The sequence below is a fragment of the Sinocyclocheilus rhinocerous genome, unplaced genomic scaffold (genome assembly GCF_001515625.1).
Source record: "Sinocyclocheilus rhinocerous isolate Xijiao unplaced genomic scaffold, SAMN03320098_v1.1 scaffold78, whole genome shotgun sequence".
Lineage (NCBI taxonomy): Eukaryota > Metazoa > Chordata > Actinopteri > Cypriniformes > Cyprinidae > Sinocyclocheilus > Sinocyclocheilus rhinocerous.
The window spans coordinates 69,067-94,444 of NW_015637122.1; the positions used below are offsets into that span (position 1 = coordinate 69,067).

At 37.7% G+C, this 25,378-nt stretch overlaps 1 long non-coding RNA gene across 1 annotated transcript in view; it reads right to left on the reverse strand.

Moving 5' to 3' along the window:
- LOC107748488 (uncharacterized) overlaps positions 1-24,909 on the reverse strand; it is a 28,825-nt gene extending 3,916 nt beyond the window's left edge. The window contains exons 1-3 of the long non-coding RNA XR_001640938.1: positions 24,855-24,909; positions 653-757; positions 487-563 (exon numbers count right to left, since the gene is read on the reverse strand). This is a non-coding gene — a long non-coding RNA (uncharacterized LOC107748488). The remainder of the gene's footprint in view (positions 1-486; positions 564-652; positions 758-24,854) is intronic.
- Between the last annotated feature and the right edge of the window lie 469 nt (positions 24,910-25,378).

A 25,378-nucleotide genomic window follows, 5' to 3' on the forward strand; every position in this document is an offset into this window, starting at 1 on the left:
CGTAAAAAGACAGTATAAGTCATTATAATCCATAATTATGTCCCCACTGGATGCAACGAATGCCTCGTTTATAATGGGTTTTCATGTTTTTGAATCATCGCTCCGGCCTGACAGGGCATCATCACAGTATGATAGGGGCGTAACATTTCCGTCACACGCTTGAGGTATTCGGCCAATCATAACGCACTGGATAGCTGGCCAATCACAGCACACCTTGCTTTTCAGACCGATGAGCTTCGTGAAAATCGACGCGTTTCAGAAAGGCGGGGCATAGAGGAGGAACAATAATGTACAGTATGTGGAAAATAATGTGTTTTTTTAACCTTAAACCGCATAAACACGTCATTACACCAAATACACCAAATAATGTTCTTTTTAGCAATGATTCACCATCATTAAGCAACATCATCATATGACCCCTTTAATAAATATGATGAACTGACAGCCCTTCATTGTAAATGCGAGCCAAAAGGAAGAAATACTTACTTATCACAGGCGTATCTTTTTCCTTGATGTTAAGAAAGTCGGCGCTAGCAATCTTGAGGGTCACGCGTATTCTTGACCTTTTCAATTAGAGAGATATTTTTATTGTGTATTGATTGGCCTACGCATGTAATGTAGAGTATGGTTCATATTTCTCATTGTGTCTCACTTTCTGTCTTTCCTCAGGTCAAAATCTTGCCGGCGGGCTTGGGAAAAGAAACTGAAGCTCTCTGCTGCCTCTTTATTATATCCACTGTCAGTAGCATGGACATACCTATCAGAAAACACATTACACAATACAGATTATTTGGAATATTTGTATTAGGAAATATAATAAATCTGCTAATGCTGCCTTCAAGTCTTCAAAGACAGTTCCTACAAGTTTGAAAGCATATCATATTATTATATATCATGATTATGATATGCATTCAAGTGACTGGTCAGAATAAGTCAATCGCTAAGAATGGTTTATGTTTTTTTTTTTGGTCCATTCTGCCACAAAAAATGATGAGAAATCTAGTTTTGCTGTGCAAGCCTTTCAGCTCATATGGCTAAATAAGTAGTATTTTCTGGAAACTGTATATTTTTCTAGTATAGAAAAATGCATACAAACTAAACTGTACCATCACTATTCATAATTACTACTTACATTCATGTGGAAAAAAAGGACAATTGAATTAAATAGGGTTCAGGACAAAATATAAAATCCTCTGGTCCTTAGCAGGTCTTAAAATGTAAAAAAATAAAACCTCAGATGAACAACAACACATGACATATCACACCATGTCATTATTTATTTAGCAAAAATAAAGCCAATATGGAAAAGCCATGGGTGACAAACTAAGGACACCCTATGATTCAGTTGCTTGTAGATCCACTTTTAGCAGCAATAACTTCAAGTAATAATTTTCTGTATGACTTTATCAGTCTCTCGCATCATTCTGGAGGAATTTTGTCCCACTCTTCTTTACAACGCTGCTCCAGTTTATTAAGGTTTGTGTATAGAGAGGAGTTCATGGTCGACTCAATGACTGTGAGGTGCCCAGGTCCTGTGGCTACAAAACAAGCCCAAAATCATCACCCCTCCACCAGCATGCTTGACTTTTGATATGAGGTGTTTGTGCTGATATGCTCTTTTGGCTTTCACCAAACGTGGCGCTGTGCATTATGGCCAAACATCTCCACTTTGGTCTCGTCTGTTCAAAGGACATTATTCTAGATGTCTTATGGTTTGTTCAGAAGCAACTTTGCAAACCTAAGCTATCCTGCCATGTTCTTTTTAGAGAAGAGGCTTTCTTCTGGCAACCCTTCCAAACATGCCATACTTGTCTGGTGTTTTTCTAATTGTACTGTCACAAACGTTATCATTTAATATGTTGACTGAGGCCTGTAGAGTCTGAGGTGTAGTTCTTGGGTTGTCTGCAATTTCTCAGAGTATCGTACGGTCTGACCATGGGGTGAATTTACTGGGACATCCACTCCTGGGAAGATCGGTGTCTGTCTTGAATGTCTTCCACTTGTGAATAATCTTCCTCACTGTGGAATGATGGACTTCAGATTGTTTGGAAATGACTGTATTGCCCTTCCAAGATTGATGGCAGCAACAATTGCTTCTCTACGATCATTGCTGATTTCTTTCCTCTTTGGCATTGTGTTAACACACACCTAAAGGCTCCAGACCAGCAAACTGCCAAAATGTCTGCTTTTATAGAGGTGCTCACAATTGGCTGATCAAAGGTCTTTGATTAGCAGTGCCTGACCATTACTTACCCTCTGTTAACAGTAAGGGTGTCCTTAGTTTGTTACCCATGGCTTTTCCATTTTGGCCTAGTTTTTGTTAAATAAATAAATGACATGGTGTGATATGTCATGTGTTGTTGATCTGAGGTTTTATTTTCCAAATTTTAATTAATTCTAATGGAAAACCATGGAATTCAATATAGATCCTAGGCAATAGGACATACACTCACAATAAAAAAAGCAGCCAAATGAGAACCCCATAACAATTGTTCATTGTCAGCTCAATAATATGTAATAATAGCTTAATAATAGCAAATAACTTTGTGTTTGCCAAACTAAACATGTAATGTTAGCCTAAGACCTAAATCAACATTTCAAACTACTGGAAGTGAGATGCGTGTTTATATTGTTTCTGTAGCTTGATAGTGATATTGAGTATTGAAGTAGGCTCTTGTAACAGTGCTAATGACAGTGCTGTACATTTCAGGCATTCAAAGATGGTCAGTCTGTTCTTCAGCACATTCGAAGATAAAACTAGCACTGGTTACTGCTAATGGTTTAGCACAACTGTTGACATTCACTGATATACTCAGACCAAAGAGACCCCTGTTTACAAGAATAATTTGTTCCAGGAAAGAATAGGTTCCTCTGAAAGGAGCCCATAATATAGATTAGATAAAAATTACATTTGTACATGAAATTTCCACTATATTTATGTTTTGAAAGTAATGATCCTGTACTAATTGTTTCCAATGTGTTCCAGGTGTGTCTAGTTATCATCCTCGTTTCCCTGTGTATTTAATTTGAGTCTGTGCAGTCTGTCTTTGTCCTGTATTGAACGTCAACCCTCATCCTACTCATGAGTTCCTGTCTGTATGTGCTTTATTTGGATAAATAAAGGTCTGTTTCATGTTAATCCTCTTCGTCTCCATGCTCCTTCTTCTCCTCGTCTCCGCCACAGTAGGCAGTCGTGACAGAATACAGGACCCAAAAGAAGTGAGCGGCGCCCCCTCTCCCCGTTTTATTTCCGCTTTTGAAAGTCTTTAGTTTTTTCCCGTTTGTTTCTCCCGGCGGTATGGAATCCGCCGCACGCTTCGCCGCGGCGTTGTCAAGCCAGCTGGCCGCTACAAAGTCAAGCCCGCCGGCCGCGGCATTCTCAAGCCCGCCTGCCGCCATTGACCCAAGCCCGTCGGTCACCGCAACGGCAAACCTGCCAGCCGTGCCTTTCACCCTGAGCCTAGAGGGGAATCTGTGGAGAAGAATGCGGTTGGTTCTGGTCCCTCTGTCGCTGGCCGCTATGAAGTCAAACCCGCCGGCCATGGTTTTCTCAGGCCCGCCGGCCGCCATTGGTCCCAAACCCGCCGGTCACCGCAACGGCAAGCCCGCCAGCCGCGGGCTCCTGTTCCCCAGTTAAGCCCAGGAAGGGCTCCTGATCCCCAATTAAGCCCAAGGAGGGCTCCTGTTCCCGAGTATAGCCCAAGGAGGGCTCCTATTCCCGAGTATAGCCCACGGAGAGCTCCTGATTCCTCGTTTAGCCCAGGGAGGGCTCCTGATCCCCAGTTAAGCCCAAGAAGGGCTCCTGATTCCTCATTTAGCCCAGGGAGGGCTCCAGATCCCCAGTTAAGCCCAGTGAGGGCTCCTGATTCCCAGTTTAGCCCAGGGAGGGCTCCTGCTCCCCAGTTAAGCCCAGGGAGGGCTTCAGTTCCCGAGTATAGCCCACAGAGGGCTTCTGTCCCCGAGTTTAGCCCAGTGAAGGCTCCTGTCCCCGTGCTTAACCCAAGGAGGGCTCCAGTCCCTGAATCCTCTCCAGAGCGCCCTCAAGTGCCCGCTCCTCCAGAGCACCCTCCAGAGCACTCCTGGATTCCTAGTTTTCCCCAAGAAAATTTTGGGAGGGGGCCATATCCCCGTGGCCGAGCCAGCTAAGGCCACGGAGGATCCGCCATGGCCTCCTGAGTCCTCCTGATCCGCCATGGCCTCCCGAGCTCCCTGCTCCGCCATGGCCTCCCAAGTCCCCTGCTCCGCCATGGCCTCCTGAGCTCCCTGATCCACCATGGCTCCCCGAGCTCCCTGATCCACCCTGTACCAGCCTCCAGGGCGCCCACCCCCCCTCCCCAGTGGATATGTTACGGCGCGGGACTCTGTTCCGTGTTTTGTGTTTCCATGCCCATATTTGGTCCTTCCTGTTCCTGTCCTAATTGTTTCCAATGTGTTCCAGGTGTGTCTAGTTATCATCCTCGTTTCCCTGTGTATTTAATTTCGAGTCTGTGCAGTCTGTCTTTGTCCTGCATTGAACGTCAACCCTCGTCCTACTCGTGAGTTCCTGTCTGTATGTGCTTTATTTGGATAAATAAAGGTCTGTTTCATGTTAATCCTCTTCGTCTCCGCGCTCCTTCGTCTCCTCGTCTCCGCCACAGTAGGCAGTCGTGACAGCAACATTGTGAAACATTACTACAATGTTTAAAAATATATACATATTTTAATACATTTTAAAATTTAATTTATTATTTTTATGGCAAATCTGAATATTCAGCAGCCATTACTCCAGTCTTCTGTGTCACATGATTCTTCAGAAATATGCTGCTTTGATGTTGATTTGTCAATGTTGAAAAAAGAATCGAGTTGAACAAGATCTTTTCTAAAACTATATATTTCTTCACTTTTTAGCAATGCAAAGCATTTTGCTGAATAAAAATATAAATTTCTTTAAAAAATGTATAGTGTATCCTATAAAATACCACTGATATGTAGCTGAAAACTAGAAAGATGGGTAAAAACAGTTTGAATATGTCAGGTGTTGTATCTACACATATACACATTTGGTGCTACAGTAGGGGTTAAACCACGAGAGGAAGAAACCTTTACACAGTCCTTTATTAACTTCACCTACAACTCAAACACCTCACCACATCCCCTACACACACACACACACACACACAAACTGCCTTCTCAGAAACTGTTAGTGACACCTGTTCTGTTGTGCAATTTTCTTAAAACACATTTTCAAGTGAAATCACATGTATACCAATCACAAAAAAAACAAACACTTAAATACACTGCATAGCATTATCTACATGCCTTCATCATAAGAATATGATTATGATTCAGGTTTCAGAGTTGACAGTAGATTAGTCAATTGTTCAGTTCTGTGTTCTGTGGTATTTGCACATTTTCTTTACAAGATGTAAAAATGTATGTGTGTGTATACCCTATACACAAAACTATAATTTTTTTTTAAAAGAAAAAGAATGGAATTTTCAATGTTTTAATAAATATATATACAATGACTACAAATTAACCCAAACCCTAAATAAACCTTTTTTCCGTTCCCCAAATATTCCTGAATTGTCAGGTTTAAGAACATCTTGGGCCATTTTTGTCCCAAAACTATAAGTACACGTGCACATACCAAAAAATAAATAAATAACTTTTTTAGAGACCTGGCTAAGGCTGTAATTTGTTTTAATAAATACAGTTATAGCAATCCTCTGCTTTTCTAACCTGGTCACTGGTGCCCTCAGGCCTTTCCTAACCAACAACTCTTTCCTGTCATTATGTGTGTGTGCGTGTGAACTTCATTCAGGGTTAAAAACACAAATAGCGTGCATTTTAAAAAGGTTTGTGTGTGTGTGTGTGTGCGTGTGTGTGTGTGCGTATCTGTGTGTGTGTGTGTGTGTCTGTGTGTGTGTGTCTGTGTCTGTGGTGGCTGCAGTGTTTTGTTTGGAAGAAAAAAATGGGGGAGGAGACACGCGTAACTTAATTACTTCACCGTAATAGCAATTATTTAGTCCGCGCTCCTTATCTTAATTATTTCAAAAGGCAAACTTCAATTAGAGGGATGAAGGTACGTCTCCAACAAAAACACACCTTTCGGAGTGCATGCAAGCTTACAGAAACCACATACATATTCATATGCACACAATCAGACACTGAATGTTTACAGCATGTCTCTAAGCCTTATAATTTAGTACAATTTAAAAATTTGACCAAATTCAATAACTGCATGACCCTTCACAGATGATGCGAACTTAGAATTATTAAAGACAATTTCTAACATATAAAAAAATCATGCTTTGGTAAGTCATAATGATGACCAAAAACGTCATAATTGTGATATACTAAATATTTATTAGATGAAAAGTCGAAATGTGGACATACTAAGTTGTATTTATGGTTGTATTATGGCGAAGTCATAATTATGACAAAACATCATATTTATGAGATGAAGTCGAAATGCAGACAGTATGTATGAGAAGAAAATTCTAAATTAACATCTGAGTAATAATTGTGACAGAGGCGAAATTATGAAATAATTTATAATAACAAAATTTTGAAACTATATGAAGAACTTCTCATAATATTGACTTTTTCTCTCATAAATATGAGATCCCCTTTCATACCGAATGCAATGCAAGTTCTGGTCGATGAGCTGAGAAAAAAAAATCAACATAATTAGTTCAATCATATGTAAAATGAAGTATTTGACTCATTATCTCATTATTTTGTGCCCTGCTGTTGTTAGCTTAGCAACATGCTAACACCAAACTCCGCTGGATTCAGTTGTGAGTTGAATCTTTATGTGGTTCACATGAGGAGGACTATTTGTGTAGAGTGCAAACTTTCTGTAAAGCATTTCAAATCAGTCACTTATGAGGTGCCTACCACTGCAGTGACTTAGAAGGTAGTAGATAGCAAAGCAACTAACTAGGTTTCGGAAGAGCTAGTCCAAACTGAAATCCCCAGAGGTCTACAAAAAAGGACTTTACACTGTTGCATGAACTTTCTCTGTCATGTTTGACCCTTCACAGAACTCACCATCGATGGTGTTGATAGATAGTACATGACGCAGAAAGTGGCCACAAACTAAGCACTGTCGTTCTTCTAGGGACAGTGTGTGTGCCAAAGCACATTTCATATCACTTCAGAAATGTCATATGTTGCTTCACTAGTACTTTACTGCCTAAATGTTGTGGTAACGTAGGGTTTAACAAACGTATATCATGTCAGAATCTTTGTGACGACACTCTACTGTCTCACCCACCTTTGAGTTCTCCTGTGAACATGTCAGAATTTCAACATTTGCGTGTAAGGTTTGGGGTAAAAAAAAAAAAACCTGTTATGCCTTTATTGCAGTCATTTACTAAGATTCTACACGAGTACACAAAAACCAGCACAAATGCTTGTTTGTGCATTATAAACATCCAATGTTGTACATAATATGCGTTCTTGTTTTACTAAATAATTGTTGCTCTGTGATAAATGTAGTTTACTTGAACTGAAAGAAAAAAAAACCTTACCATAAGAAGATTTTCAATGCTAATATCCGCTAATGCCCTTTGTGGCAACACTGAGAATTACAAGGGGTTTTCAAACTTGTAAAGACCCCCAGGTGACCTCAATGGGATAAATCTTTAGGTCCCAGTTAAGATTACTTTTTACATTCACATTCATCAAATTTGCTAATATTACATTTCATTCTGCCTTCAGAATGATCAGAAATCATCACATTCAATGTGATTATTTAGATCTACTGACAGCACTATTTTAACAGAAAGAAAAGCACTTAAATACATAAAAACGGTGTTAAAAATGACTAAGAAAAAAATCTAATTTGGGGTTGGAGATAGTGTAAATTACACATACAGTACTATTTTCGGTCACACTTTATTTTAAGCTCCAATTCTCACTATTAGCAAACCATTAACTATGACTTTTGCCTCAGACTCCTAATTTGCTACTTATTAATAGTTAGTAAGATATTTGTTAAGTTTAGGTATGGGGTAGGATTAGGGATGTAGAATATGGTCATGCAGAATATGTGCTTTATAAGTACTAATAAACAGCCGATATGTTAATAATAGGCATGCTAATAAGCAACTAGTTAACAGTGAGAATTGGTCCCCATACTAAAGTGTTACCATATTTTCTCACACAGAGTAAATGAGTTGTTATAGTACATGAAAATATATAGAATATCTTAAAGGCACTGTACTTTGGGATCCTTGGTATCAAAAAGCTTCAAAAGGCGTCTCATCAATGTCTCAAATTATGCTACGTCTGGAAAGTCTGCAATAAAAAAGTCAGATCTCAATATGAACCCAAAGATTTATCATCAGATTCTTCCAAGACCAAATGAGTTAGAATATCCACATTTAGTTTATAATTATATAAAATAAAACATATAATGTTTTAAGCAAAGGCTGATATCTGTTAGCCTAAATAGACAGCTAGCTAGTCTCTAGTCAGCTGTCAAAATAAACAGACTGAGAAGTTTGATGTCTTGCTTCAGAACTAACCACTTGCAAAAATAATGTAAATAAATTGGCTTTAAAGTAATTTAAGAAGGTTTTAACGCCATAACAGTAAAATCCCCATTTTAGGGGCTAGTTAGCTAATTAACTGTTGTATTTTTTTCAGTTTTGACTCCTTCTAAAGAATATTAGGAGAAACATCTGAGATACTCAAATGATACATCACTGAAAACATTTCGCTCTTATACAGTTCGCAGTGCAATAATATATGAATTCCAGCTTGCGTACCTAGAAGCGTCTGTATTAACAAACTTACATAAAGTATGTTTCAGGCCTAAATCTTACAGAAAATTGGGTAAAATACAGATTTGTGTTTTTGTTTGTGTATCTATATGGGGATAATCTTCTCTTATACCAGATTTACCTGTTTATTTACTGAACTGATGCCGTAGTACATCCATATTCAAAGTTAAAATGAAAAAAAATATATGTTTTGAACAGAGTGCATGTACTTGTGCATGAGTTTATGCATGTAAATGTGTGACTATCAGCTGTACTGTCAAGTACTATCAGCATAGACACAAATACACACACTCATCAACAAACCAGAGTCTTGATTGATCCTGAAAGAGTTTAAAACCAAATAGGTTTCATGGAAGAGAGTGGAGAGGAAAACATGAAATTCACAGTATATCTCAGCAGAGCATACTGAAGTGCTGAATAGCACTGGTGCGTGCGTGTGTGTGTGTGTGTGTGTGTGTGTGTGTTTGTTTGTGTGTGTGATACTGATTAGAAATAGGATTAGTGGATTATTTGGGTTTGGGATGGAGGAGAATGTTGAGGGAGACACTTTTCTCCCATCATTCTGTTCATCCAAAGATTTCTCAGTCTCTCTCTCTCTCTCTCTCTCTCTCTCTACCTCTGATTGTGCATATTTGTTTTGTGACACTAGAATATCTCGAACAGTAGAAGTATTTGTTGCAAATAAATACTATGCTCTCAATGCATGCTCTATCTCTGCAGTCTTTAGATAAGCTCAAATATCACATTTCGACATGGCTGCACTTTTAAAGACCATTCTGAGAGATCCGATGTCCACCAGTTTCTATACTGGTATATGCTGCTATGAAATGGGTGCCTTTTCTATCTTGAAACAATGGTATGATTTTAAACACTGATAATTTGAACATTACTAGTCTTGTGCTTAAGGTCATGACACTACAAGGTGCTTGTTCGAAAGAAAATTTTATACTGAATATTTAATAACCGCTCACTTTCCAAAATCATTTTGACAATTTTAGGTTGTCCTTGACAAACTAGCTAAATATTAGATAACGTGTCAAAAGAGGGGGCATTTACTTTCCCAGTGTCCATTAATTTCATTCAGTGACAGGTGTACTGTATATGCATGTATGTATTTATTTATTTGTAATGTTATAGTATATTTAAAAAGAGACAGTTATAATGGTAACATGGCTGAAGCATTACTACTAGTCTAGTCTAAAAACATAATTAAATAATAGAGAATAATAAAGTAAAAGCTTTCATGTACATATATTTCTGTTAACAAGGAGAAGATAAAGCATATATAAAGTTACTGAATTGTTGTTGATGCGTTTAAAAAATGTCAATAAATCTCAAAGTAAGGCAAGGTCTGTATCAATTATTGCCTGTGAAAGTCATTTTTTATGTTAATGACTAACACCAAACACACCTGTTTTGTCAAATGACCCATACAGCAAAATCTGGAGCAATTTAGAGATGCTATGTCAAAGATTACCATAAAATCGATGTTCATGTGGACTGTTTTAGGTGTGAATATTAGATTTTAGAGTTAAAAGTGAGCTATTGCTCACCACTTCCTGTGATGGAATGCGTCATCACACCTTTTTTTCTTTCTTTTTGAGGGAAATTCCGCTCCAAAAAGTGATGAAAGGCAGAATTAAGTAATCAACGTTTTTAACCTTTCTCTGTTCTTTAGCTTTGAGCACTTTTCTTTGAAAAGAGAAGGCAGTCAATGTGTAGCACAGCGGAATGATGAAAATAAGACAGACGGAGAGAGAGACACTTCATTAGGTCTATATGGAAATTGATGAAAGCGGACCGTAAAATAGGCGGTCTTGATGTTAGCGTGCTCATTGACGGAAGCCTGAGACATTACACGACTGTGGCAAAGAAACGTGTAACCTCATAATCTGCATGTCATCTAATAACTCCATAAATGGCCATTTTATTTTCTATTCACTGTCTCACATTCCTTGTCCAGTAATTTTACTTAGGCCCAAAACATACTCTATGCAAGTAAACGAAAATTATGCTTTAAATGGGACATTGAATGCAAAATTCACTTTTACATGGTGTTTGCATATAAAAGTCTTAGCAGTGTGTGGACACAACCACCCTACAATGATAAAAATCCATTCACTCCTTTTTTCAAATCTTCAAAAAACCTACACAGTCTCAATTATCAAGCAGTTTTGATTTTATGAGCAGTGTGACTTCATACTGCTCAGGCCCTGCCCACAACCGCTGACGGACTGTCCCGTATTAGCATATTTCCGCCCTCCGCTCAGTTGTACGCTGTCCTCCATTTTCTTCGCGCTCGAGCAGCTGTCGTGACAACAATGTCTCGTAAGCAAGGCAGGCGTTTTGTAGTTGGATGTAAAAGTGAACATAAGAGTCTTCATTTTCTCCCAACATGAGAGCCATTGAGGACACAGTGGATTAGTTTTGTTTCTGATGGTAATGCGCCATCGAATACACCAAAAAACAGAAGAGATGGGTGGGGTGAGCAGTAGCTCATTAACATTTAAAGAGAGATGCACCGAAACGGCTCGCTGTGAACGGAGCTGTTTTTGACAAGGTAAAAAGGATGTTGTTTTGCACGACCATTGAGGAATTTTTACCAAAGTATTTTGCAGACATTTCATATATACCCTAAATAATCATACCAACTTGTGAAAAATGGGCATCCGATGTCCCCTTTAAACTATGCAAGTTCAGGTTTGCATACCGAAAATATGTCAGAACAGCATTCATAATTATTACCAAAGAGAGTGAATTCACGAAACAGCTGCACCACTGCATGAACCTTCATGAACCACCTGCAGTTCAAGCAGATACTTAAACCCTAGTTTAAGCAGATACTTAATACACTGGTACAGTGCTGGAATGCATTTAAATTAAATAATTATGAATCTTTTAGGTGCTAGTTCCTCGTTTTTTAATGAAAATTAGGTTTATTATAGAATTCAGCGTTAACTTGCGTTACTTATTTGAAAAAAGTAACTCAGATGTTTTGTTGTAAATTTAAAAGTAATGCGTTACTTTACTAGTTACTTGAAAAAGTAATCCGATTGCGTAACTCGCGTTACTTGCAATGTGTTACCCCTAACACTGTCGCTAACTGCTGGGATTCATTTTTTAAAAATTATCAATTATCAATTCAATTATCAATTCACAATGGTCATCACTATATTGCTTGCGCAAATATTGTGCACAAAGGAAGTGCTAAAGCAGGAATTAGCATAAACTGTCTTCTTCTATGGTCAGTTTTGAGCAACAGTTTTATAAGAATGTTGCTGAGCAGGTTAATTAAAGTCAAATTACTAATTGCTAGCTACCTGAATAACACCACGTCTGGTTTAAAGTTGGCATGAAACAGATATTCAGGTTTCTTCCCTTTTGTGACATATGTCTGAGTGCAAGGTGGGACCTGATTTTGTCCATCAGGAATTAATTGGATTGATGGATAGTTGTTGTTTGCTAACCAGTGTTGGGGAAAGCTAAGTAATGCATTGCAATATTGTGTTACTCCATAAAAAAGTAACTAATTGCATTACTTAGTTACTTTTTATGGAAAGTAATGCATTACATTACTTTTGTGTTACTTTTTGTCACCTGGGCCTTTCACACCAAAAGTGAAATTAATAAGCCTCAGGCTAAAGGAAGTGTTTTTGCACCTCACTCCCAATTTCTCTCAACATGGCGACAGAAGAGGTGTCAATTAATAAACTGGAAAACAAAGTAACTTGCGTTACTTATTTGAAAAAGTAACTCAGATATTTTGCTGTAAATTTAGAAGTAATGTGTTACTTAACTATTTACTTGAAAAAGTAATATGATTACGTAACTCACGGTACTTGTAATGTGTTACCCCCAACACTATTGCTAACTCTAGCAACTACTCTATTTCTCTGTTGATTTCATGGTGAATAGAACTATAACAACCCCTTGAATACTGAGGTTTTTTTACCTCCACAGTAATGCACGAATCTGATATGTACAGTGGGAATGCACTTACAATGTGTTGGCTAAGTCTTTTTTTCCCCATTTTCTCTTTCAAGATGCATTTCATATGTATGTAATATTTACGATTTATTCCTTCACTTAGAGAGAGGTGTTTTGGATTTGTGAGGTCCTTTTGCAAAACAATCAAAGCTCAAAATGACAGTTAAAGAGAAGTTTCCTGTTGTCAACAGCCCAGGTGTGTGTTTGTGTGTGAGAAAGAGATGATGCGTAGGTGAAGAATCGCTCTTATTGCTTCCAATACATATTCAGTCTTGTGGCGAAGCTTTATTAGACCACAAACTGACATCGACCTCAATCCTGTCTGTGTGTGGGAGCAGGTGTTTGAAAGGAAGGCGGTTTTTTGAGGTACCTTTTACGTGGGTTTGAAAAAAAAGGAGTTTATTTTTCAACATTTTTCCGCCCATCCAACATGTGTGCATCCTAACAGCACAAACACTCTGACATCCCGTAACAGGTAACCTGTATCACCCTCCGCTGAATAACTGGGATGGGGGAAGTCATTTCATATTGTGCGCACTCACTCTGACAAAGGAGGTCTTAGGAGCTTGTGTTCACTTTTTCAGGCTTTTTAATCACTGCGGTAACAAAGAATAGATTTGTTGGCAGCACTTTGGTACTTATACTTTAAGCCTTTTTTAGATGCCACACACAACTGTCACTCTCCAAAAATCACTTTTCTGCTTTACCTTGGGCTCACATTCAACAATAGTGATGATTAGCAATGTTTGCTAAAGCAAGAATACTGTTACTATTGCTTATACTTAGGGTTAGAGATTTGACCAAACCAGTAAATCTAAGTTTTTTTTGTTTTTGTTTTTTTTTTGAGGCTAACTTCTTCAGAGCAAAGGATATGAATGATGCCTCAAATTATGCACCTTTCTGAGGAGAGGTGTGCTGTTATTTTTCAAAGTAATTGGCCTACCAATTTATAGCTGGAACAAAAAAAAAATGTAATAGAATAAAGAAGGGATCCCTATCTATGGACCTCAATATGTCCACAAACAAACGTTACATATTTTACAAGTTTGATTCATTGTCTTTCTGCCATAACAAAATTTACATACATTTAATTAACAAATAAAATTCATAGCAATGAATACACATCTATCCATCAATCCAAACTGCTTGAGCTATGTAGGGTCGTGGAGATACTATAGAGCCCATCACAGCATCTCGGGCCATAGGCAGGGAAACATCCTGGATGGATATCTAGTCCAGATGATTTTACATATATATGATACTAATGAAGAAAATTATATTATTTTAGATGTATCAGAAAAATAAAGTAACTGGAGCAACTGTGCAACTTGAACCTGGAACATGAAGTCCATTAATTGAGCATTCCTCACATCGCTGCATTCATTGATTATAATTGATCAATTTAGGTTTGTTTTGCATCAGTCTTGCCAGATTGAGGTGTTTATTTAGTGAGGACACCATCATGACCCTTAGTCTAGAACGTTAGTGGTTCTCACAGGTTTTAGGGACTGGCGCAGAGGCAGAACTAATGTAGAACCACCTTTTCTGCGGTGGAAATGCACAGAAAGTTCCATATTGGGATTCGGCAATAGCACTGTCCCCCTGTTAGTGAAAATGGGACAATAAAGAGTGGTGGTGGACTTTTTTGACCGACAGTGATAGTTAACCCAAAAATGCAAACTCTGCTGTCATTTACTCACCTTAATGTCCATACAATGGAAGTCAAAGGTTACCAAAACTGTTTGGTTTTCCAAAAATCTTAAAAGCGTCTTCTTTTGTGTTGTACAGAAGAAAGGCGTACAGGTTTGGAGCAACATGAGGGGGGAGTAAATAACAGATTTTTCATTTTGGGTGAACTATCTCTTTAAGCAAGTAAGCAATCAACCAGTACACTATAGCAATGGCTTTAGCAATGCCCTAGCAAATATCTAGAACACCTTAGCAACTGCTTAGAAACAACCTAGCATGGTGGTAGCAACTTTTTTTGAATGGGCAAGAACCACACAAGTTTCACCCAAAAGCCAAGAACCCACTCTCTTTATTTCTTTCTTTCTCTATCTCTTTATCTTTCTCATTCAATCCATATTCTTCTCGTAAAAAATCACCATTCTGCTCATCAGCCATTTGAGACTCATAAATCTATCTTGTAACATACTTCATCTCGAGTATCAAACTTCACGCTAATTACTGCAGCATTAGGCTAACAGGCTACCATTTCGTACTGTAACGTTTATAATGGCTTGAAAACTTTGTTTGATATAAGAACTTTCCTCATTTGGCTCCAAGAACTCACTTAGTAATTTGTTTCCGACTAATTTTCTCAATCAAACTGAGACAGAATCTTAATTCAACATTAGTGCCGGGATTTCCCAGAAGAACACAGAGGTTTAGCACTAGCGTATATAGACTGGGCTTAATCGTGGCAATCTGAGAGGGTTAACCTAATTTAGTAGCCTATAGAAGGTGCTGCGGTGGATTTGAGCCCACCTCGGTCACACCACCAGCCAATTAAAGCCTTAATTATCCCGTTAATTATGCAGACAGGAAGTATCAAGCTGCCGCCCGATTGTATTTGGCACTCAGAGGACAGGGACCTAATGGCCGATGGTAGTCACCACAATGTCACACACACAAATACACACTAAGTGGTGAGGCAATTTAATTTCTGAGAAGAACAAAGACAATACGGATGTCAGGCTGCACATTACAACAGTTGTAATGCACACAAATGCATGTACCTTTCATGAAGTAACATTTTTGGCTGTTTTTCGTTTGCATTTGTTATCGGTGTGTGTAAGCCCCATTGCCTGCTGGGATACCGCTGCCCAAAGGGATCCTGCGTTTATGTGTGTACCCCATTCTCTTATCTACTGAGGGAACCAGATATTGGTCCCCTATATGATGTCACAAAACTAATCCCTCAACACACACCTAATTACAAATGAGGCATGCCTGCCAGCATCAAGAATCTAATCACATTTCAAGCCAAGCGGGTAAATTCAGCTTTCTGCACTCTATTCCACACACTTCAGCCCTAAAGCTATAAAGATTGGGTCTGGTTTCCAAGCAGCCAGGAGGTGTGTGAATGTATATATCAGAGTGTTAATGTACTCATGAAAATATGACGTTTGTTTTCATAAAAATACAAAACCAGTCCTTAAAAGAATTAATTAGGCCTTATGATATTAACTCAAAGTTATGTAATATTTCTTTTTAAAATAATAAATATAAAACAAAATTATATAAACTGCCCGCCAGACGCTTGGAATCATTGCGATGTTTCATGTTTTTGAATAAAACCTCTCAGGCTCACCAAGACTGCATTGTTTTTTTGTTTTTTTTAGATCAAAAATATAGTAAAAACAGGAATATTGTGAAATTATTATTTCAGCAGCCATTACTCCAGTGTCACATAAATTATATGATCTGCATTATCCACATTCATTTTATAATTCAGTATTTGTACTGAACATCAAAAATCATCTCTTTTTTGTCACACCAACCGAATTGTAGGAGAAACATCTGAAACAAAGTTGATGCTTAAATAAAATATCAATTTTCTGAGTTACGAAAGAGCAACATTTGAGCATAGTAACGTTCCTGCAGGGGAGTGAATAAAAAAATGGGTTTGAAAAAAGAAATGAAAAGGAAAAAAAAAAAAAAAAAAGAGAGAAGAGAGAAGAAAAATGTGCAGAAAGGTGGACAGTTCATGACCTGGTCAGGAATGTGAGTATGTCCTTTCCAGAATGCCTCAGGAAACCGAACACCCTGCCTGTCAATTAAAATATTGGGGTACTTTGGAGAAGAAGACTGTCTGCTTGTCTGATTACCATTCCTGTGTGTGTGTGTGTGTGTGTGTGTTTGTGACAAGACAGGACAGAGTTTGCGTGTCTTATTTAGCAGATTCTCTTCCAGAAGCTCCTCCCCCATTCAGAAAAGGGGTGGAGCTGCCGCTTGACACTGGAGCAAACAGCACTGACAGCTTCCTTCCTCGGGGTAAACACACCCCAAACCATTTACACACACACACACACACACACCAGCCTCTCCTCAGGGTAAACATACCCTTACCTCTTACATGCAGGTCATGGAGTCGAACACTCACAGCTAATCAACACACACACACAGACTCCACTTGTCTCTGCATTCAGTGTTTAAGAGCTATTTTCAGAAAAGGGGTGGAGCTGCCGCCTGACACTGGAGCAAACAGCACTGACAGCTTCCTTCCTCGGGGGTAAACACACCCCAAACCATTTACACACACACACACCAGCCTCTCCTCAGGGTAAACATACCCTTACCTCTTACATGCAGGTCATGGAGTCGAACACTCACAGCTAATCAACACACACACACAGACTCCACTTGTCTCTGCATTCAGTGTTTAAGAGCTCTTTTATGAGCGTGAGTGAGTGCTCGGAGTCATTTGGTCAACACTATTTTTACAACCCATCTCTCTTTTTCTGTGTGTTTGTCTTTGTTGTTTTTTCAGCCATTTTTGTTGAATTTAAAATGCATACTATAAGTGTTCTGCATACTATGGTGTAGTGATGGTAAAGGATGGTAATGCTATGATATATTGATATGGAGTGATTACTAAATTCATGTACTATTATATAGCAGTATACTTCAAAGAATACCATGGAACTATGTACAAAAATATGGTACACATCCAGCAAAAACATGAAAGTTCCATGGTACATGTGTTAAAAACCTAATGTCCAAAAGCATAGAAGCACCATGGTACATGTCCAAAAAAAAAAACCTGGCAAAACCATGTTCAATTAAAACGAAGCAAATACCATGGGGAATTTAGCTATGTTTTAAGTGTTTGGTCACCACTGTTGTGATTTCTAAGTTCCTACTCTTTGATATGAACATGTGTGGTTTGACCACACTATGTAGCTAGAGGCTTCACTAGGGCATGTGTGTGCGTGTGCATGAGTGTATGTATGCATGCATGCACACTGTGTGTATGATACCACTGAGGGTGGGAATGTTATCTCAAGCACTGATCCATGAGTTTGGCAGAAAACAGTGGAAATGTGTGCGTTCAATTTGAGGTCTCACTTTCCAATAATCATGCAAAAAAAATAAAAAATAGCACCCAGTCCTCAGAAATACAATAGAAAATTTCTTTAACAATATAATTTTTTTTATTATTATTCTTTCACCCCTGGATAAAATAATGCATTATAAAATGAAATTGAATTGCCTATTTATTTTGACATGAGGTATGTGAGGATTTTTTTATGCCAGTTTAAACATTAAAAACATAACTGTGCGTATGTGTATAGTATTTCAGCTTGCATAAAGCCGCGCCTATTATATGGAAGTTAAATATGACACTGAATATCATTATAAGAAATCTAACCAAGTATCAAACCAAACACACAATATACCAAAGAACACAAGACACAGCCCTGCCCTGTAAACTTACAGAAGACAGGTCAAAGAAAGTTACCTTTCATGGTGAACTCTTTTATGCAGTTATAAAGTGAAGTGTGTCATTATTTATTCATTTATTTTTTTGGAATGATATGCACTGCTAAATCATTCACAATAATACCAAAAATCTGCATTAAGAAAGTAAACTGATTTCATTAATGTTGACTTTAACACATTTTACCATGTTTAAATCTATTCCACTCTTCAGAATGTTACCAAAATTGTATACTGTATATATCCTTACCATCCTAAAATTGCCAGATTCCCTAAACTGTGTTTAAATGGAGAAACCTGGGTACAATAAATGCACACACAAGTGAACTACACACAATGTGTACTGAAAGCTGGACATGAATAATAATTCAGAAAATAAACCACCTAATCTGGACCACTCTACTGTATCAGGATTAGCCCAGCGAAGTGTGTGTGTGTATATGAGAGAGTGAGGTCGGGTCAGGCTCACACACTCTGCCCTGAAGACCCTGCCATGAAATGAAATCTGTTTAATCTGTCATCACCTGCGGAGAGGTGTGGAGTGGAACGTGCAATATCTCCTTGTGTGTGTGTGTGTGTGTGTGTGTGTGTGTGTGTACACACATTTTTCCATTTTTATTTAGACTGAAATTACAGATGAATATTTAGTATAACCAGCTATACAGCTATAGTATAATCTCATATACAATATGAGATAATAACTGAAGGTTTTAAGTAGTTGATTGTATGTCCTAAATCATGTTTTTGTGTCAAAGCTATTGTTGAGAATCTATCATGTTATGTAGCATAACTTGTCTAAAATCCTCCACCCAACCCCTATTCCTGTGTTTAATGTTATAACAACTCATAAAAAGGACACACACATCCACACACACACACACACACACACTTTGAAAATCAATAGACAGACATTTTGCATGTAGGCATATTAATGCGTCACTTTCTGTGTGAATTTGGATATGTGGGCATTTTTGACTTTGAGGTGGTCCATTTGGCTTAAACAATGCACCACCTCCGCTGTTTGACCTAGTTCACTTCATTCTCTATGGTGTTTTTTGAGCTGGCGTGAATTGTTTGATGCTTTACATCATGATGCAACAGTAATATTCTCCCATGTACCTCTAAAGAAGTGTGATAAATGTGATAAGTGTCCATTATGTCCTAATGGACATTGTAAGTGTCTCATGATGCACAAGTAGATATTTTGAAGACTCTTCATGCAGCTCTTTTCCATACAACTCTCAGAAAATAAAAGGTACAAAAGTTGTCACTGGGGCAGTACCCTTTTACCTTATTTATTCCTAAATGGTGGGTACACCTTTGTACTTTATTTATACCTAAATGGTGCATATTAGTACCTTAAAAATACATTAGTACATATTCATACCAAAATAGTACATATAAGTAAAGGGTACCGTCCCAGTGACAGCTTTTGTACCTTTTTTCTGAGAATGTAACATGACGTATTGAAGTACCAGAGGATGGTAGTTGTCTAGAAAAGAGCTGTGTAAAGATTCTAAATAATTTCTCCTTTTGAGTTTCTTGGAAAGCATACAGTAACAGCATACGGGTTTGAAACAACAAGAGGGTGAGAAAATAATGGCTATTTTTTTCATTTTCAGTTGAACTAAGTTCAACAAAGCACCACCTTCAGGATCTCGCCTGCATTTCGTATGATGACTCTAAACATTGTTTACCACTAGGATACAAAACAGCATCTTGAACAACGTGATTGGCCCACTGAATAAAAAAAAAAAATACCGCCTTATATGGGATTCCGAAATTGTATCAAGCTGAATATCTTTTAATTAGTTCAAAGATGTTGAAAATAAAGTGATAAACCACACAGAATGAGGGGGAAGAAGAGACTAAATAGAAACAGAATTTCAGAGAGAAAAGAGCCATGTTCTTTGGCGACATGACATGCCCGCAATTTCCTGTGAGTGAGAGGAAAGGAGACGTGTGGGGGCGAAATACTAGGTGAAACAGCGTGTGAAGTGACACCACTGCTACTGTCTTCCTCCGAAAGACAGAAAGAGAAAGGTAGGCTCATGAGTAGTGAGGTTAAATTGTGTCGATATGTGGGTGGGTTTATTCTGCCATCCTGTCAAAGTTGATGTCAGATCTGGCTGAGTGGGCGCAATAACTGTGGTGAACAGCCAAAAACACAGGCATACAAACACAGGTAGGCACACAGTTGCATGATGTGCACTCAATGGTGTACACATTGTACACAGAAGGCTGTTGATATTTTAAACACATTAAATCATTTTGAAAAAGCAGCGGTTTGAGGTTGTTGTGTTTCAAGATATAAGAATTATATTTCATTTCAACTTATTCAGATGAAGTTTTACTGCCCTTTATTTGCACAAAAGATTTGCTTGAGAGCTCAGTTACATTTTATTTAAGATTTGTCTCGGTTGTTTCTTCTAACTATAAACAAAGATAACATTTGACATAGCAAGAGTATGAATATTGATTGTACATTCAGATTCAAATCAGCTCTAGTTTTGTAACAGCTTTATTTAGCCTGATATCAAGAGAAAAGTAATTATTTCAGGAGGTAGCATTTTTGTATGAATTCTTACAGAAACGTACCATTTTTTGAAAAAAAAAAAAAAACTTAAGCATGAAGGTCTACCACAATCCTAACTGTCAATGAGGAGTAAGCAGATATTAAAACATTCAAATGAATTCATACAAGCTAGCCACCAATTCGCCAAAACATACGTTTAGTAACAAACATGAGCTTAGCATTGCTAAGCTAAATATGCTTCAGCAGAGATACAAGTAAAAATGTACCATAGATGATAAATCAGTTTTAAAAATCATAACTGGCAACTCAAAAGTCAATTTATCTGTAAAAAGAACTGCCTACAATATTCTTATCTTGGCGAACAGAGCTAATTAGCTTTTTTTTAAAGCCTAGCATACAGGCTTGAACTGTGGCCAAAACCTTAGCTGCAGTTATTAGCCTTTTAATGATCTTTAACCCGTATTTATAATTAAACACCCTTGTATTTCAAATTACTGTAAATAATGCTGTGAATATGTGCTCTGTAGGTGTAAAATCAAATGGATGGGAAGGCACGGGAACATCAAGCTGCTCTTAAAATTGTCAAAATGGTTATTTTGTACCACATCTTTGTATCAAACAGCCGCTCCTCTCTGTTTGAAATATCTCTCTACAGGTTATGCTTATATTTCTTTTCCGTAAGCTATTAATAGATGTGGTTACGTGCTACTAACAACCTGTGCTACATGTCATCTACAGAATCACAGATATTAACATTGTTGAGGAGTGTTACTTTTTAAATGCAACAAGTTATAATAGATATATCTATCTTTACACTTTTTGTATGTATCTGTCTATTCAAAGAGTTAGTTTGAAGCCATTATTATGCGGAGTCTGCTTTCACCATGGACAGTCAGTTTATGTTAAACAGATCGCTCGCACAGTTCGGCTATTATCAACAATGTGTCACTCTCTCTCTCTGTTGTCATTCTGTTGAATTAATTTGTAAAAGCCAGTGTATCATCTATCACCCAGTGTGTCATTTATCAACATTACCGGTAAGTAAGTTTACCTTGTTCTTTTGGAAATAGATGTGACCAAAACATACAGTAACATCAGCAGCACTTATTTTATATTAATATATTTTTTTTTAATGTTCTTTTGAGTTGGGGTCATTATAAAAAATAACTATACAGTATGTCCTCATTTAGGTAGCCAAGTAAATGTGCAATTGAGTTTTACAGTTAAAGCCACAGGAAAAGGTGGTCTAGTTTCAGCAAACATGTGAAAATGCGAGACAGCGTTGACGGTAAGAGGCCCTTAACACCTTACTCTAACACCACTACACTCGCTAATGTTTTCCTAGTAAATGCAAGTAAATAGTGCATGAGTTCATAGCATATAATATAAAATGACAGGAGATTACAAAGCAAACGAATAGACTTTTAGCCACACAGACCACAACGGTATTAGCATCAGAGTAAAAAAGTGATAAGGTCACAGCCTAGAGCGAGACTTCTGGGAACACACAAAGTGCACAAGCACACTCCAGAAGTGCCTCGGGTGGTGTGTACGTGTTGAAGCAGCATGACCGAGCGTCATTTTGACAGCACTTTCACAATACTTCACTATGAAGTGGTAGCACGCAGAGCGTGGCATACACACACACACACTTTGGAGGTAGATATGTGTGTTAGTAATGCCAATTACTCTGTTAGCATGTTAGCTAACAAATGTAGGCCAATTCATTAGGCATTCACTACATCGTTTGATTATCACCGTAATCTGTCTGCTTGACTAGTGTTACAATCTTTCATAATGAGTGAGTGACGTGACATGTGGCCAAGTATGGTGGCCCATACTTGGAATTAGTGCTCTGCATTTAACCCATCCAATGTGCACACACACAGCAGTGAACACACACACCGTGAACACACACCCGGAGCAGTGGGCAGCCATTTTTTGCTGCGGCGCCCGGGGATCCCATCTAACAGCGATGTGTATGATAATCAATGATCAGATAAGAGGTGATTGGCTGCGGCCGGTGCTGCAATTTCACACGCCCAACCCAATGGTAGGAAATACTGCTAATGCAGTATTTTACCACAGAAATTTGCTCTTAGCTGGTTGGAATTCACTCGCATACCATCTTACGAACTGAAACAACAATCTAAAACCACTCTAGCTAAAACTAACAAACAAATAACTCAGTGTTGTAACATAGTCTGAGAACATTTGTGTGTGCGCTAGCCTTGCAGCAGGACTAAAATAGCAAACAGCCTGTGAGTGGAAAGTACATTTGAGTTGAACATCACCTGTATTTTTCTCTCTCTCTCTCACACACAGATTAAGGTGTAGTTGGTACATTAATGCACACACACAAACACACTTCATGAGGGTTGTGCTGAGAGTGTATTTTCCCATCGTCCATGCACTGCTTGTGTTTAGAGTGTAAACAAGTGTGTGTGAGAAAATCACCACAGGGCTTCAGCTTTGCATTCTTAGGGGAAAAAGACATGCTGGTACACATGCACACACGCATTTTGAGTAAAAAAAAAAAAACTTTATATGTGTACTTGTGTGTCCCCATTTGGTGGAGCCAGCCTAGATTGAGTAAGTTAGTTACTAACTATTCAAAGACTACTCTGGGGTAAATTATATTTCATTAGGGTAATTACATAAGTGCCCTACACTCTCTGAAGCTCATTAAGATGTGTGTATTTGATAAACATGTTCTCTGGCTTGCTAACTTCATAAAGACCTATACTAATGGGAAATAGGACAACAGTAGCATGCCTTCAACCAATAAAATAACCATCAGTCATTATGACATCACAATTACCCTTCAGATAATTAGACAAATTGTCAGATACAATAGTTGAGAACATCAATAGCAATCCTCTCAGACCAAAATTTCCTAAATTTAAACATACTACATGGCACTTTTAGATCAGTGAGTGGGTCAATCATGCATGAGTGGGGTTGCATGTATTTCTGACTGCATTATTGATTCCTAAATATAGATTCTTATCATATAAATGTAAATCTTAATATAGCTGGGTGAAAAGATCTTTGATACAAACTGGACTATATATATATATATGTGTGTGTGTGTGTGTGTGTGTGTGTGTGTGTATATATATATACACACATTATAGCATCTACTATAATAAATTATCTAATAAGAAAATATACCATATAAATTATAATAATGTATACATTTTATTTATTTATTTGTATATTTTACTCAATATCTCTTTCAGTTTAAAGATGGCATAAAGTATTTTTATTCCCTTGTAATACATGTGATATATTCAAAAGCTCAGTAAATGTACATTTTTTTTATTTTATTTTTATTTTACTTTAGATCCACAAATTCCATATGGATATATATGTCAAGATGGCTCAATATGAAGATCTCAAATAACATCTTTTGAGAAGTAAAAATGGCAACTACACTGGGGGAAAATCTTAATATTTAATTTGTTTTTCTTTGTAAATACAATTTCTAACTTCTGCTTTTGTGTGTTGATATATATATATATATATATACCGTCATGTATTACGCCTTGAGTCATTCTTGAACAGGAAGAGCCAGAGTGATGACTACATGAGGTATTGTTTGGACGGCTAGCTGGATCATTACAACACAGGAAGGCACCAGGAAGCCCTGACTCTCTCATTACAGGAGCTTGTTTGATAATGGGCTAACAAACGTGAGGAAAAGTGCCACATTTCTTAGAAAGGTCCGAACTTCTGTATACACCCATACAAATACACACAATAGTTTAATGGACGGATGTCATGTTTAGATTAGCCACATTACAGCAAATCAATACACATGTTTTGAGCATTAAAATGTCCCTCATTAGTTTTATCAGATGAATCTTTTTTTTCCCTAGCTCAGTCCATTTGGGTGGAAAGTAATAGTATCACAGAAAGCTCCACACCCATCACACTAAAAGCAATCTGACACGGAATTTAGTAAAATACCTCAGTAGGCAAAGGAAATGTGTCTGGGTCAAATGATGGGGGGGAAAGTAGGAATGTGTTCTCAATTAAACACATTATGTTGCCAGTATGCTCAATTTTGAATAAGTTTAGAGTTCAAAGATCAGAAGACATCATTTACTCACCCTCATGTTGTTTCACACCTATGTGACTTTCTTCAATAAAAGACGACTAGAGAAATTCTGAGGAATGTTCAACCTGCTATGATCCATTCGACGAAAGTAAACAGTATCATTTGTCAAGCTGCAAAAAGGACAAATAAGCACCTTAAGTTAGATATCACAAGCATACAGTGGGTACGGAAAGTATTCAGACCCCCTTAAATTTTTCACTCTTTGTTATATTGCAGCATAAAAAATAATGTCAATAAAAAAAATCATTTTCATTTATTAAATAAAATGCTTACTATCTTATAGTTTTTCTCAGTCCCTTTTTTGTGCATTTCTCAAATCATCCTTAAAATTTACAAAGAAGTATGTGCATTTCTCAAAACAATTCGTACTAACAGCACCACACAATGGATTACCTGCAAAAGCCTGTAATTTACTCAAAATCTTTAGCTCATCTCTCAAAAGTAAGTATTTATGTCAATGAACATATCAGTGCCATCAGAATGAAAAGTCCTTGTGTCATTGTTCACAAACAAGAT